The following is a 17,110-nucleotide window of genomic DNA, read 5'->3' on the forward strand; positions in this document are numbered from 1 at the left end:
GCTCAGTTGGTTAAGCGCCAGACTCTTGGTTTTGGCTCAGTTAATGATCCCAGAGTCATGAGATCAAGTCCCGCACTGAGCTCTGTGCTGAGCATGGAGCCTGCTTAAGTATCTCTGTCTTCCCTCTGCCCCTCTCTCTTCCTGTTCACTCACTCTCTCTCTCTCTCAAAGAAAAAAAATTTTTTAAATAAAGACAATTACATCATCTTATTTCTTGTACCAGTTGTGAGTCACTCCCACTCTGTCTACCATAGTATGCCACTAAGATACAGTAACTCAAAATGTCACAACGGTTGAAGCCAAAACTTGGGGCTGTTTGCACCTGGTCAAGATTGTTATCTTTCCATACATCAACTTCTTCATCTGTAAAATGGAGAAATTAATACCTGTTCATCTTATCTCATGAGATACCAGGAGGGACTAAATACAATGATGTTTATGAAAGCATTTATTTGAGCTTACTTAGTGGAAAACAAAAAAAACATAATCTAGATTCAAGACGCATCCATGGTTTATTTACTGTGCAACTTTGGGGAATCCTCTCAACTTTTATGAGTTCCAACTTATTGTTGTGAAAGAATAGATCTATTATAACTATCAAAATCACATGATTGTGTGCCAAAATATATATCTGATGTGAAAGCATTTTGTAAAAAAGCAAAGCACTGAGCAAAGTTCATTTCTTTCATAGTGTAAATTATCATCATGGGCTCTCCTTCGTGAACATTTACTGTGCTAGTACTTTCTGTCCAATGCTTTCTACTGCAACACGAGTGCCAGATCAGAATTCTTTGGGACCACTATTTTAAAGTATGATCCCCAGACCAATGGCATCAGAGACACCTGGGAACTATTTAGAAATGAAAATAGTTGGGTTTTGCCTATCTAGATTTCTACCAAGTCTGAAACTCTGGAGAGTGAACCCAGAAATCTGTGTTTTATCAAGCCCTCGCAATGATTCTTACACATGGTAAAAGCATGAGAACCACTGCTTTAGGACAACTGCTGTTCTAAGAATTGGCTGCACACTGGTATCAACTAGAGGGCTTTCAACAATATTGATACTTCAGTTACACTCTCAGATTTTAATTTAAATTGTCAGGTGCAGACTAAATGGAAACACAGAAAACAATAAAACAACACAGCATTAGACTTCAATATTTGCCAGATTGCATAATGATAAACATATCAAGGGTGCAGAGATTATGGGAACAGCAAAAAAAAGTTCTTCAGAGAAGCTGGGATTCAACATGACCTACAAGGAAAGACAAACCCTTTAAGTAGGGAGGGATAGCTCTATATAGGGGAGATTCCTCAAACAGAAAGCATCCTCAAAAATACTTAAGCTAGCATCTTACCTATTTATAAAAGCCTGAATGCTTACCCCTTCAATCAAGAACAAAGCAAAGACGTCCCCTTTCACCACAGCTATTAAACATAGTAATAAAAGTACTAGCCAGCATAATAAGTCAAGAGAAGGAAATAAAAGACATACAGAGCAGAAAGAAAGAAATAAAACAGCCCCTATCTGCAGATGATATAAATATCTATATGGAAAACCACAAGTAATGTCCAATAAACTTACAAAATGTTACTATAAATCCAAGCCAGAAACGTAAGACAAATAAAAGGAAATGAAATGTATATTACTCAGAAATAAAGAAACAAAATGATCTCTATTTGCATAAAATATAATTTCTACAAAAAAATATCGAGGAAATACTTAGTAAAATTTAGAACATTCACCAGTATTTCTGGTAAAAGTTCACTCTTCAAATAATGATGGCATTCTTATTAGTTCATAATAGCCAATGCAATAATAATAATTCCTGTTTGACACATAGACCAATGGAATAGAATAGAAACCCCAGAACTAGACCCACAAACGTATGGCCAACTCATCTTTGGCAAAGCAGGAAAGAACATCTAATGGAAAAAAGTCTCTTTAACACATGGTGCTGGGAGAACTGGACAGCAACATGCAGAAGGTTGAAACTAGACCACTTTCTCACACCATTCACAAAAATAAACTCAAAATGGATAAAGGACCTGAATGTGAGACAGGAAACCATCAAAACCTTAGAGGAGAAAGCAGGAAAAGACCTCTCTGACCTCAGCCGTAGCAATCTCTTACTCGACACATCCCCAAAGGCAAGGGAATTAAAAGCAAAAGTGAATTACTGGGAACTTATGACGATAAAAAGCTTCTGCACAGCAAAGGAAACAATCAACAAAACTAAAAGGCAACCAACGGAATGGGAAAAGATATTTGCAAATGACATATCGGACAAAGGGCTAGTATCCAAAATCTATAAAGAGCTCACCAAACTCCACACCCGAAAAACAAATAACCCAGGGAAGAAATGGGCAGAAAACATGAATAGACACTTCTCTAAAGAAGACATCCAGATGGCCAACAGGCATATGAAAAGACGCTCAACGTCGCTCCTCATCAGGGAAATACAAATCAAAACCACACTCAGATATCATCTCACGCCAGTCAGAGTGGCCAAAATGAACAAATCAGGAGACTATAGATGCTGGAGAGGATGTGGAGAAACGGGAACCCTCTTGCACTGTTGGTGGGAATGCAAATTGGTGCAGCTGCTCTGGAAAGCAGTGTGGAGGTTCCTCAGAAAATTAAAAATTGACCTACCCTATGACCCAGCAATAGCACTGCTAGGAATTTATCCAAGGGATACAGGAGTACTGATGCATAGGGGCACTTGTACCCCAATGTTTATAGCAGCACTCTCAACAATAGCCAAATTATGGAAAGAGCCTAAATGTCCATCAACTGATGAATGGATAAAGAAATTGTGGTTTATATACACAATGGAATACTACGTGGCAATGAGAAAAAATGAAATATGGCCTTTTGTAGCAACGTGGATGGAACTGGAGAGTGTTATGTTAAGGGAAATAAGCCATACAGAGAAAGACAGATACCATATGGTTTCACTCTTATGTGGATCCTGAGAAACTTAACAGAAACCCATGGGGGAGGGGAAAGAAAAAAAAAAAAGAGGTTAGAGTGGGAGAGAGCCAAAGCATAAGAGACTGTTAAAAACTGAGAACAAACTGAGGGTTGATGGGGGGTGGGAGGGAGGGGAGGGTGGGTGATGGGTATTGAGGAGGGCACCTTTTGGGATGAGCACTGGGTGTTGTATGGAAACCAATTTGACAATAAATTTCATATATTAAAAAATAAATAAATAAATAAAATGATTGATAAGAGCAAAAAAAAATAATAATTCCTGTTTACCAAATAACATTACTATGAGATGCCTATGAAAAAAATCTACTGAAAGATGTGAAGATTTTATTCAAGGCATGAACAAATGGAGAGATATACCATGGTCATGGAAGAGAGGATTTACTGTCACAAAGATGGAAATGTCTCTGAGTTAACATACAAAGTGAACATAATTATAATTAATGTTTTCATAGGTTTTTCTACTTTTTTGTATAGCCCCAATCTCAAATTTATATAGAAAGTGAAAAGAAAAATAAAGTATAAATTAGAAGAACAACCAGGCGGTAGGATTAACCCTACTAAATAGCATTTTATAATAATAAACCCTGAAAGAAAGCAACATCTGTATATCAGTTTACTTTAGGACAGTAGTAGCATGATAAGTCAATAGTGGGCCGGGGCACCTGGGTGGATCAGTTGGTTAAGCATCAGGCTTCAGCTCAGGTCATGATCTCTCAGTTTGTGAGTTCCAGCCCTACCTTGGACTCTGTGCTGACAGCTCAGAGCCTGGAGCCTGTTTCAGATTTTGTGTCTCCCCTTATCTCTGCCCCTCTGGCACTTGCTCTCTCTCTCTCTCTCTCTCTCTGTCTCAAAAAATAAACATTAAAAAACACATCAATAGTGGGGGCCTGGGTGTCTCAGTTGTTTAAGCATCCATCTCTAGATCTTTAGATCTCGGCTCAGGTCATGATCTCACATTTTTGTGAGTTCGAACCCCACATCAGATTTCACCCTGGCAGTGTGAAGCTTGCTTGGGATTCTCTCTCTTTCTCTCCCTCTCTGCCCCTCTCCACTCTCTCCTTCTCTCTCGAAGTACATAAACTTTTAAATAATAATAATAAAATAAAAGTCAATAGGAAATTATAGATTACTCCGTTATATTTGTTGCCATTGTTGGGGAAAAAAAAGCCATACATTTAACATAAAGTATTTCAGATGGGTTTAAATATTTACTTTAATATTTAAATGTTTATATTTAAAATTTTACTAAGTAAGGGTAAGACAATATTTTTATGACCCTAAAAAGGGTAAGTATTTTTTAAAGAATTCATGAATGGCAGGCCCTATAAAGGGAAATAATAAATGTGAGTACATTAAAATTTCTGTGAATAAGAGAAAATACTATAAAGTTTAGAAATCAAGTGATAAAAAGAAAACTATTATAAAGAGCAAGCATCAACAACTTTTTAACTACTTTACAAATTTTAATTAAAAGGTTAGACAATTCAGTGGAAAATTAGCAAGTACTATGAAAAGGCAATTAAAAGGAAACAAGAATAGCCAATAAGTCCATAAAAATATTTTAATTCCACTGATATTCAGGAAAAGCGGGTTAAACAAGGTTAAGTATTTTTTTAATATCCAGCATGCTGACAAAATGTAAAACTCTGAACTTTTCAATTAAGGGTGAAGATATGGAGAAGTAAGTTATCATATACATTACTGGTGGGATTGTAAATTAATATAATTTCTTTAGAGAGCAGTGGTCCAGTAAAAGGGAAAATGGAGAGTGTGTATGACCAGACTCTGCACCTCTGGATGTATAGAGAAACCCTAGCACAGTTCTCCATGGAGATATAAACAAGAATATTCATGTGGTTAATAACTTAAATATGGAAACAACTTAGGGGCACCTGGGTGGCACAGTGGTTGAGCGACCGACTGATTTCGGCTCAGATCATGATCCCAGGGTTGTAGGATCAAGCCCTGTGGGCCAGCTCCACGCTGAGCATGGAGCCTGCTTAAGTTTCTCTCCCTCTTTCTCTCTGCCCCTCACCCCCACTCATGCTCTCTCTCTCTGTAAAATAACGTAAAAAATGGAAATAATTTAAACCCTCATTAAAAAGAGAATGAATACATAGATAATATTTATCTGTACAGATAATTCCCCATAAACATTATTTAAAATGAAAAACTGGTATCAGTTCTATAAATTTTGCAAAGATTCATTCAAAAACAGCTATGAATATGCAACATGGAATATCATATTGTATATTTTTATGGATGTATGAGTACATAGAAATTATATGTGGTCATAAACATCATCTCTTCCTTTCCATGATGAACCACAAAATGATTTTAAGCTATTAAATTTCTGTGAGAAAAACAGGAAACAGGATCAAGGAAGGTGTCTTGGGAGTTTCACTTTGATCTGTAGCTATTTTGGCTTTTTAAATTAATCTGAAGTAAATATGGTGAATGTTAATATCTGAGAGAACTGAAAGACAGAAATGTGAGTTTTTGACATATTATACTCAATTCTGTATGTTTTATGTAATGAAAATCTATTAATAAAGAGGAAATAATAATTGCAATCTCCAACACATTTCTTTAAAATGTTTTGCCGCGTACACCATCTTCTTTCTTCCTCCTATAAAAGTCCGCTATGATTAGGAAGTTTGAGACTAATGCTGAAAAGCAATTTTTTTTTTCTGGAGGCAATTAAATTTAACACCTGGCCTCCTGTTAATCAAAGCATGGAGCTCACTTATTCCCCTCACAGATCTTTCTTCTTCTACTGGTTTCCCATTTCACACAGCAGGGAATCAGGTTTGCTGAAATTCACAACTGGTTTCCAGAACATAACAGAACTACTTGATGAAAAAGTCACACATAACAACTTTTCTAACCCATGACAAAAGAAGAACAAAAAACTTTTCACTCCAGCATTACTGCAAAGATACATATGAATCAGGTACTTCTACAAATTGTGATCAGCAGATACTTTTATTGAACAAGATAAACATGTATCTCAGCTCTAGGCTTACAATTTTTAGCATTGCACATTGCACTGATCCCAACACGCACCATGTTTTAATATAAAATATTGCATTTGTAAATTTATAACATTAAGCTGGAGAAACATCGGTGTGGTTTCTGATTTTTCTCCCTCCTTTATCCCTCTGCTTTCTGTCACAAAGCCCAACAGGGAGGACTTTCTTCAACAGGTAATCACAGACCTGACCAGGCTCAAGCCAGAAGGAAACTTAGAAAATATTATAATATAGACATGCTGGTTCGAAACCTCAGGAGCTTCCCAGGTGAAACCAGCCCCCAGTGAGAGATAGAAGAAAGAGGCCACTCCAGAATGGGAGGTGGCAGGTATAGTAAGCAGGCAAATGTATGAGGCTTGTCTTGAGCAGGCTGCAAGATGAGTAGATCTCTGCCCCAGCCAATGAGAATCTTAAAAGTTTATATAGAGGCCTTCATCACTTCTCGGCCTTTTGGCTAAGATCAAGTGTATATAGAGGCCCTAACTGGGCTCAGTCACATGTACCATCCATTCTCAACAAAACATTACTCTCTACACGTTGCATCCTTAAACAGTCCCAGCTGTGGGAATGGTGGGCAGAATGTACATTCTACGGACAGGGAAGGGAGTGAGGGGCCTCTGATTACCCAGATTCAGTTAATGGGCCCATCAGCAGCAATGTGATGACCTCTTCCAACAAGACATTATTTTGAAAATGAACTAAGTCTTAGAGAAAACAAATGGCTTACTTTAGGACACACTATCAGAGCAGAGCAGACCCAGAGCTAGAACACAAATAAATTGTCTGCTCCCAATAATTGCTCATTCCATAACATTTCATACACTCATGTTTGTTTGTTTGTTTGTTTTTCATACAGCCATCACCTTAAAGCATAGTGAATCCTTTAACCTCACTTTTAAACTTCTAGAAGGCTGCCCAATGGTAGGTAATCCTTCCCTCTGCTTATTTTTTTTCCTTTTTATTTTATCTCTTTCTTACTACAGAATAGGCTCCTCTGTTAAACTCTCAAGGTCCTCAATAATCTTGCCCCACATTTATTTCCCTTTATCCCCTAGTTTCCTCCATCTTGTGCTACAAGTTCTCTTTAGAAAGGATAATATCATGAGTGATCTTACACTATATTGAATATCCTTTCTCCTAAATTATGAAAGTCCTACCATCCTTGTAGGCACATTAATTCCTATCCACTCTATGAAATCTCCTCAGATTATACTCACTCAAAATCCTACTATCATTTAACTATCATATTTACATCTATGCTGCAGAAATGGCTAGTCTATTTCCTGATTATCTCAAATGCATTATTGATTCCTTCCTCAACTCTTTCCTAAACTCCCTTAAACCTGTTAATATGTCTTATAATTGTGTTGTAATCTTTCCTGAGGCTAAGACAGTGATGATCTATATAAGTGCTCAAAAACTACTTGCAAATTAATTGGTTAAACTTAATTTAGAAAATCAAATTACAGAGGATTACTAGCAAATGAAGTGGACAGTAGATGCCTAAATTATTTGGATTAACTCTCTGTAATATACCAGAGCACGAGTGTCAATTTGCTTGCCCCACATAGCTCCAGAAAGATGCAGCATGAGTGAGCACACATAACTAAACACAATTGGTAAGATCAGAATTTAACCAAGGTTAGACAATCTATTGGCACAGTGGATTCTTCTTGAGAAACTGAACTAAAAGACAGAGAGATTATCTACATGGTAGTATGTCATTCTATAGATAAAATTCCATGTAGTGTTGAGAACAAAATTTATGCCAAGACAAATCATAGCCACATTCTCGCTATAATTATGGGGGAAATGGCACAAAGATTAAACAGAAAGCCTGCTTTCCAGAAAGGAGAATGTAACAGACAAACTGGTAGAGAAGGAAGGAAGGAAGGAAGGAAGGAAGGAAGGAAGGAAGGAAAGAAGGAAGGAAGGAAAAATGGAAGGAAAAATGGAAGGAAGGAAGGGAGGAAAGGGGTTTCCTATTATATCATAAAAGGAAGGAAGGGAGACCATGGTGTGTGTGTGTGTGTGTGCATACACGTGTGTGTGTGTGTGTGTGTGTGTGGAAAGTGACAGAGAGATTAGTTCCTGACAATCTACTTCCAGTCCCATGAGGCTCAGCTATACTCTGCTCCTTGTTATTAACATCAATGAAATTGTTTCTCATGTTTGTCTAATAACCCAAATCTCCCCTCATCCATAGCTGAATAAATTTTATTGGGTTTATTTTTTTCTTGTAACTCAAATTCCCTCATCTATGTGCCTCTCTGTACAAAAGTAAATCTAAGGCTTAAGATTATCTGTCTTATTTTCCCAGCTAATTCTGATTTTTAGGTGGATGTCTTTCTTGGATGTATATTTCTTTATAGCTAGTCCATTACTCCATCTATCCTCTATTATACCATATCTCTGAATAGTAAATAAATGAGAAAATAGTAAGCAAAGAAAAATTAAGTTATGCACCTTGGTATCAATTTAAATTTCTGATGAAAAAATTTTATATTAGCCAAATTATTTAAATTTCACTCACTGAAATAATTTCATTAAAATAATTGAGAAGACCTATTTCCAATTCAGGTCCTTTGTCAAAGTATTCAAAAACAGCAGATTTAATAGCAATGAACTCATGCATTTAGAAGCAGCATCCACTACATTGCATGCTAGTCATTCCTGATGTTTCTTTATGAACAGTGTCAGTAATATAATGACATCAGTTTCCAGATTGATGTTAACACACCATGGCCCAAATTAATATGCCTGTGTCATTTGGAAAGGAAAAGAAAGTTCACAGAATGAAGAGTGTATGAGAGACCATCTTGCAGATAAGACATTAGTCTGTGAGCAAGTCACACTCATAGATGTAGACATATTTGCATACATCTACATGTGTGTATACATGTATAATGTGGGAGATTACACTTGTACACATACTCACACACAAACATACACAGAACCTCATTGGCCTTTATGACCCCTTATTCCTATTATTTCAAAAAGGCCAGACTCCATTCGCAACTGAGGACACATGCAAAACCTCAAAGTATACTCTTGGATTGAAGTTTTGTTGGAAGAAATAGAGTTATTAGTGAGACAGTCAGTCCCTCTTCTTCCAGCTCTCAGATATCAGCAGAAGCCATCTATCTACTTTTCAGTTCATCCTGATATGTCAAGATAGTACCAAGTCATTTTCTCTTGACAGCAGCTGTGCTCAGGATTTTTGCTCACAGAGAAGCTCTCTTTCGTACCAATAAATTGATCGTATGTAATAGCATTCTCTCTGCCATAAACCAAAGCAGATATCCTTTGTTTTCTTCATCATCATCATCATCATCATCATCATCATCATCATCACTATTATCGCCATCATCACCCTTATCGTTATAATCACATGTACGGGTATAGCCTTTATTATTTTCTCTTTTCTTTTTTTTTTTTTTAAAGATTTTTATTCTTAAGTAATCTCTACACCCAATGTGAATCTGGAACTCACAACCCTAAGATCAAGAGTCACATTCTTTACCAATGAGCCAGTTAGGCACCCCAATATAGGTCTTTATTCTTTGAAAAGTGTTTCACCTAGTTTTTTCAACTTTTTGGAAGTGTGAAGGTATAAAGTGTTTTACATTTTTTTTCTTGGAAGAGCAAATTAGCAATGGAGTTACATGAAGCAAAGAGGGCAAATGCATTTTTCCACAATAGCCTCAAATCACAACTCAAATTTTGATGATGAACAGACTTGCAACTGTACTTTGAATTATTCTGGGACTTTGAGATCTGTCATATGTCTAGGAAACAGATTACACACAAAGTAAGAACAAAATAAATATTGATAGTGGACAACTTAAGCCTCATAAAAAGGGAGTTTAAAACAGATCTTGCTTGTTCAGTGCCCTTGCCATTGAGTATGCTATTCTCTGCCCCTTGTTTGGCTGGAACATTTGTTTAGTCACTCATCATTTACTCTACAAAACATTCATGGAGTCCATTTCTAGACTCACCTTTGCCTGTCCCCAGGCAATTAGAGCCTCCATTCAATGCTTACAGTACATGGTGAAAATGCATTTTCTATAGTACATATGACATTGTTTTCTATCAATTCATGTATTTAACTGTCTCTTTTGTTAGTCACCAGGATTCTTGAGGGAAGAAACCATATCTTTTTAATCTCTGACTCTTCAGGCATAAAACATAGAACATGGCACATGGTAAGTAACTATTAATGTTAATTGTCTTTCCTCTTTAACTTTTCAATTGAATTTGTAAAGGACATCCAATGATCTGAAAAGCCATTACACTTCCTGGAAGCATCCAGGAAAGCTCAACCAAGGGGAAATGTTACATGGATATAGCAGCAAGAATTGTGATATAACACTGTTCTCAGCTTATATGTGGCATTATGGATACCTCAGCAGTGCTCCTCAAAATGCTTGTGATCAAACATTCTAACCAGGTAAAGTTCACAGGACAGAAACGGTGGTAAAGTAAAGACTATGGATCCACATCTATGTCCTGAGTCTTCAGGGCTTTTGAACCTGAATGTTAACTTCTTCACCTTTTTGTTAAAGTATTCTTGTCTCTTATGGAACACAAGGACAATCCATAAAATGAATATTTATAAGGCAAATGTAGCACTGACCTGGGAATCAGTAAACTTGGTAACCAGTCCTGGTTCCACTATTAACTACCTTCATGACCCAAGGAAACTCACTTAACATTTTGCAGCATCAATTTCCCTGTCAGAATTACAAAAATTGTGACCACATACATCATCTCTGAAGATCCTTCCAGCTCTAACATTCTGCAAGGGTCTATAAAGCCAGTGAGGCTGGTCAGAACAAAAAAGGTTTGAGGAGGTAGCTCATACTGGTATAGATGATACAGAAGCAACAGCACAATGTAGATGAACTACAGATACTGTTTTGGATTTAACTCAACTTCTACAACTGCAAGCTTTGCAAACCTCTGCAGAGTTAATATCCCATTGCTAGTATTAGAAGACTTCACAGAAATTACTTTGTCTTTGTGGTTGAAGTCATCATTACCCTACTCTTAATATTTGTTTTCACAATGATAAGCCCAGTCTTACTGACCAAGATTTTGCCTCTTGCTTTTAGATGTTAACTCTTCTTCACTGAAACCTTTAAGGTTAAGATTGTCGCATAAGGTACAAACGCATAATATGAAATACACCATTTATTTCCTGCTTGTATCTACTCTCATTATCATGCAAATAAAGACTAGGAAAAATATTTAATCTCAATTTTTCTTCATTATCTATTTATGTATAAATAATATATGCACATGGTACAAAATTTAAAAATGTCTACTGCCTAAAATATCTTCTAAATGCTCTATTATGTCCTCCTCAAAATAGCATTGTTATTATCTGTTTTTATATTTCATTCCACAGATCTATACATACAGTGGTTTTTGTTTATTCCAAATTATAGCATACTATATACATTGTTGTGTATCTTGCATTGTTTTACTGAATAATATATTTATGGAGACCAGTATATACAGATATATCTTTGTAACAGCTGCATAGTATTGCACTAAGCATTACTAGATATAAAATAAGTTTGTTTCTAATATTTATCATTAAAAGCATGCAATGATGATTGTTCTTCATTATATTTCATGGTATCTGTTAAATGCTATTAAAATAAAATTTTCTAGATGAAAATATGTGTTTAGTGCAAATTTTGATAGATTTAGTAAAGTGGTCCCCATAAAAGTCATATTAATCTATAATTCAACATGAAAATGAAGCTGTTTCCCCATCCCCATCCATTACCCCTAGCAAACTTTTCAATCTACGTGATTTACTTTGTAATTCTTACAATTATAAGAGATTATTATGAAAAATTACATGCCAACAAATTGGACATTCCTGAAGAAATAAATAAATTCCTAGAAACATGTAAACTACCAAAACTGAAACAGGAAGAAATAGAAAACTTGAACAGACCAATACCCAGTAAAGAAATTGAATCAATAATCAAAAATCTCCCAACAAACAAAAGTCTAAGGCCAGATGTTTCACAGGGGAATTCTCCTAAACATTTAAAGGAGAGTTAATACCTATTCTTCTCAAACTAGTCCAAATAGAAAGGGAAGGAAAACTTCCAAACTCATCCTATGAGGCCAGCATTACCCTGATTCAAAACCAGACAAAGACTCCACTAACATGAAGAATTACAGGTCAATATCCCTGATGAAACTAGATGCAAAAATTTTTCACAACTTATTAGCTAATCGAATCCAAAAGTACATTAAAAGTATCATTCACCACAATCAAGTGGGATTTAGTCCAGGGCTGAAAGTGTGGTTCAATATTTGCAAATCAATCAATGTAATACACCACATTAATAAAAGAAAGGATAAGAACCTTATGATCCTTTCAACAGATGCCAAAATAAGAATTTGACAAAGTACAATGCCCATTCATGAAAAAAATTCTCAAAATAGTAGGAATAAAGGGAACATACCTCAACATCATAAAGGCCATACATGAAAAGCCCACAGCTGACATCATCCTTGATGGGAAAAACCTGAGATATTTTCCTCTACAGTCAGTAATATCCATTCTCATTGCTGTTATTTAACACTGAACTGGAAGTGCTAGCCTCAGCAATCAGACAACAAAAATAAATAAAATACAACCAAATTGGCAAGGAAGAAGTCAAACTTTCACTATTTGTAGATGACATGATACTCTATATAGAAAACCCAAAAGACTCCACCAAAAAAATTCCTAGAACCAATACATGAATTTAGTAAACTTTCAGTATACAAAATTAACATACAGAATTTTGTTTCATTTCTATATACTAATAATAAAGCAGCAGAAAAAGAAATCAAGGAATTGATTCCAATTACAACTGCACCAAAAACCATAAGATACCTAGGATAAACTTAACCAAAGAAGTAAAATATCTGTACTCTAAAAACTATAAAACACTTATGAGAGAAATTGAAGACGACAGAAAGAAATGGAAAATCATTCCATGCTCATGGATTGGAAAAAATTATTGTTGAAATATCTATACTACCCAAAGCAATCCACACATTTAATGCAATCCCTATCAGTATCCCACTAGCCTTTTCACAGAGCTAGAACAATCTGAAAATTTGTTTGGAGCCACAAAAGACCCTAAATAGCCAAAGAAATCCTTAAAAGAAGAAAAAATAAAAGAAAATGTGAAGGCATTGTAATTCTGGACTTCAAGTTATATTATAAAGCTGTAGTCATGAAGACAGTATGGTACTGGCACAAAAACAGACTCATAGATCAATGGAAGAGGTTAGAAAATCCAGAAATAAGCCTACAACTATATGGTCAACTAATCTTTGACAAAGCAAGAAAAAATATCCAGTGGAAAAAAGACAGTCTCTATAACAAATGGTGTTGGGAAAACTGGACAGCAACGTGCAAAAGAATGAAACTGGACACTTTCTTACACTATACACAAAAATAAATTCAAAATGGATGAAAGACCTAAATATGAGACAGGAAACGATCAAAATCCTAGAGAAGAACACAGGGAGTAACCTTTCTCACCTTGGCCATAGCAACTTCTTACTAGATATTATTTAATTTGTAAATATCTTATTATTAGTAAAGTTTAACATTTTTTACATATTCAAGAGATCTATTTGTATTTCTAGTTTTGTGAATTATTTATATGGATCATTTGTTCTTTTTTAATTGGACAAATAATTTTTATACTGATATTAAAAAGCTCTTTATAAATTTAAAGAAAATTTATATGATAAAAATGCACTGCTACATTGTCTATACTATTTTCTTTCTTTTATAAATTCTTTAATATTTATTTATTTTTTAGAGAGAGAGAGAAAGCAAAAGCAGGGGAGGGCAGAGAGAGAGAGGAAGACACAGAATCCAAAACAGGCTCCAGGCTCTGAGCTATCTGAACAGAGCCAAACGCAGGGCTTGAACTCACAAACCATGTGATCATGACCTGAGCCAAAGACAGACACTTAACCAACTGAGCCACCCAGGTGCCCTTATACTGTTTTCTTTATCTGTTAGTCAATGTGCCAGTATCATATTATTTTCATCTGTTTTTATAATCTGGTTTTATAATCTGGTTAAATTTCTGGAAAGGTCAATGTTTCTCAACTTTATTTTTTTTTTTTTTAATTTTTTTTTTTTTTAACGTTTATTTATTTTTGAGACAGAGACAGAGCATGAACGGGGGAGGGGCAGAGAGAGAGGGAGACTCAGAATCGGAAGCAGGCTCCAGGCTCCGAGCCATCAGCCCAGAGCCCGACGCGGGGCTCGAACTCACAGACTGCGAGATCGTGACCTGAGCCGAAGTCGGACGCTTAACCGACCGAGCCACCCAGGCGCCCCTCAACTTTATTTTTTTTATATACTCATGTTATTTATGTAAGACTCTCCATTTGTTTGAGTCTTCTATAAATTTACTCAGTAGAATCCAGTTGTACACATTATGCATACTGCATTTCTTTTTGAAAAAAAATTTTTGGGAAAAAATGGTTGTGGGTGGGGGGACCATGATGGTGGAGTAGCATGGAAGTTGTCTGATTCTCTCCTCTATGAAATGCAACTAGATCTAGATCTAGATCAGTAAAAAACCATTTTGAACACCTAGAAAATTGATCTGAAGATTAACCCAATGATCTGCATAACATGAGCTTCAGAACTCAGCAGGTATGCAGCGTGGAGAGGTGAACTGGGAGAGAGAGAAGCTGTGGAGGTTGGGGGGTGTTTTTGTTTGTGGAGAGAAGACAGAGACAGAGGGGAGAGTATAGGAAAAGCACTCTCCCCAAAAGCAGCTGGAGAGAAAGAGAAAGAGTGAAAGAAACCACAAGGGTTTGAACAAGAAAGGGAGCAAAGAGAAAGGAGGAGGTTTCAATACCATTAGGACTCTATAAGTAGGGGAGTGCAGAGTTGGAAGTTCCATAGCTCAATACCTAGTGGTGCTCTGGTGGGAAGGAATAATCCCCAGGAGAAGACAGTGAGGTCCAAGGGACCCTTGGGCGACATGGGGAAAGGTGGTTGTCCTGCTGGAAGGACATTTGGTAGAGGCAGTGCAGACCCACAAGAAAAGGCAGCAGACCCCGGAGAACAGTAATATTTGTTGGCGTTGAAACAAGGACACTAGGGTACAGTGAGGCCTGATGCCATTTGTGTGTTGTGATTTGCCATAGTCCTCTGAACCACTGCTGCTACACAATCACACAAAATTTTTCTTGGCAGGCCAGCCCCCTGACACAGTCTCAGGGGCTCTGCAGCAGCGCAGTCACATGAGCATTCTCAGGGACAAGTCAGCACCCAGACATTGCTCAACAAGACCCACAGAGGATCAGAGCAGGCCCAACCCACAGGGCCCTCAGAAGTGAGGGGTTTGGAAACAAGGCCCATCTGAGATAAAATTTGGGAGAGAGGTGCCATCTGGCATGCTGACAGCTTGGTCACAGTGTAGAAGTGGCGAGTAGATAGAAGCTGGAGACAAAGCAGTGGGTTGGGGGGGGTGGGTATCTGATGGCCAGTTGGTGAAAGCACAGACTTCTGATGCTAGAGACTTGGAAGCTAGGTGATACCATCTTCACCTCTCCCATGCCTTAGCATACCCGTGCACACATGCCACACCTATTCCACCTATCCACCCCAAAAAGCTCAGCAGTATCATCTAGTGGAAAATGGAGCCATTACACTAAGCCTCATCCAATGGCACCAACCAAGCCCTAGAAGACGACCACAAGTCTCTCCCCCTGCTTAGTGTAGAGGTTACAAAGTGATTCATAGTTTGACTTCTAGAGGAAACTGGATGTAATTTCATTCAGAATTCATTCTGTTTGCTGGTCCATCTATTCTTTTTTTTTTCTCTTTATCTTTTCTTATTCTTGGATACAGAAAGAAAAAAAATATTTGTATTTTGTTTTTATATATTTTTTAAATTTTTTACTACATTTTAAATTTTTTGTAAAGTTTTTACTCTATTTTACTTTCTTCATTTCATTTTGTCCTATTTTATTGTATATATTTTTAAAATTTTTAAACATTTTCTTATTTTTTTCTTTCCCTTTTTTCTCTATTCTATCAAGCTTCTTTCAGCAACCAGACCAAAATACACCTAGGATCTAGCTTCCTTTATCTGATTTTTTGTGTTGTTCTTAGTTGTTTAATTTTTATTTTATATTTTATTAATTCTTGTTCTTCTCCAAAATGATAAAAAGAAGAAATTCACCCTAAAAGAAATAACAGGAAGAAATGACAGATGGACTTAATAATACAGATATAAGGAAGATGTCTGCACTAGAATTTAGAATCACAATAATAAGATACTAGCTGGGGTTGAAAAAAAACAAGAATCTCTTTCTGCAGATATAAAAGAAGTAAAATCTACTCAGGATAAAATAAAAAATGCTGTAACTAAGATGCATTCTCGAATGGATGCCATAGCAGCAAGGAGGGATAAAGCAGAACAGCGCATCAGAGATATAGATGACAAAATTATGGATAATAAAGAAGCAAAAAAAAAAAGAGTAAACTAAGTCAAAAGAGCACGATATAAGAATTAAAGAACTCAGTGACTCATTATAAAGGAATAACATTTGAATCGTAGGAGTCCCAGAAGATGAATAGAGAGAAAAAGGGGGAGAAGGCTCATGTGAGCAAATAATAGTGGAAAACTTTCCTAACCTGAGGAAAGACACAGACATCAAAATCAAGGAAGCACAGAGAACTCCAACTTGATTAAAAAAAAATACCGACCATCAACAAGACATATCGTAGTTAAATTCACAAAATACTCAGGCAAGAAAAGAATCATGAAAGCAGCAAGGGGAAAAAAGTCCTTAAACTAGAAGGGAAGACAGATCAGGTTCACAGCAGACCTATCTACAGAAACTTGGCAGGCCAGAAAGGAGTGGCAGTATTTATTCAACATGCTGAATCAGAAAAATATGCAGCCAAGAATTCTTTATCCAGAGAGGCTGTCATTCAAAATAGAAGAATAGATAAGGCGTTTCCCAGACAAGTAAAACTAAAGGAGTTCATGACTACTACTACCAGCCCTGCAAG

This window comes from Panthera uncia, chromosome D1, assembly GCF_023721935.1.
Source record: "Panthera uncia isolate 11264 chromosome D1, Puncia_PCG_1.0, whole genome shotgun sequence".
Lineage (NCBI taxonomy): Eukaryota > Metazoa > Chordata > Mammalia > Carnivora > Felidae > Panthera > Panthera uncia.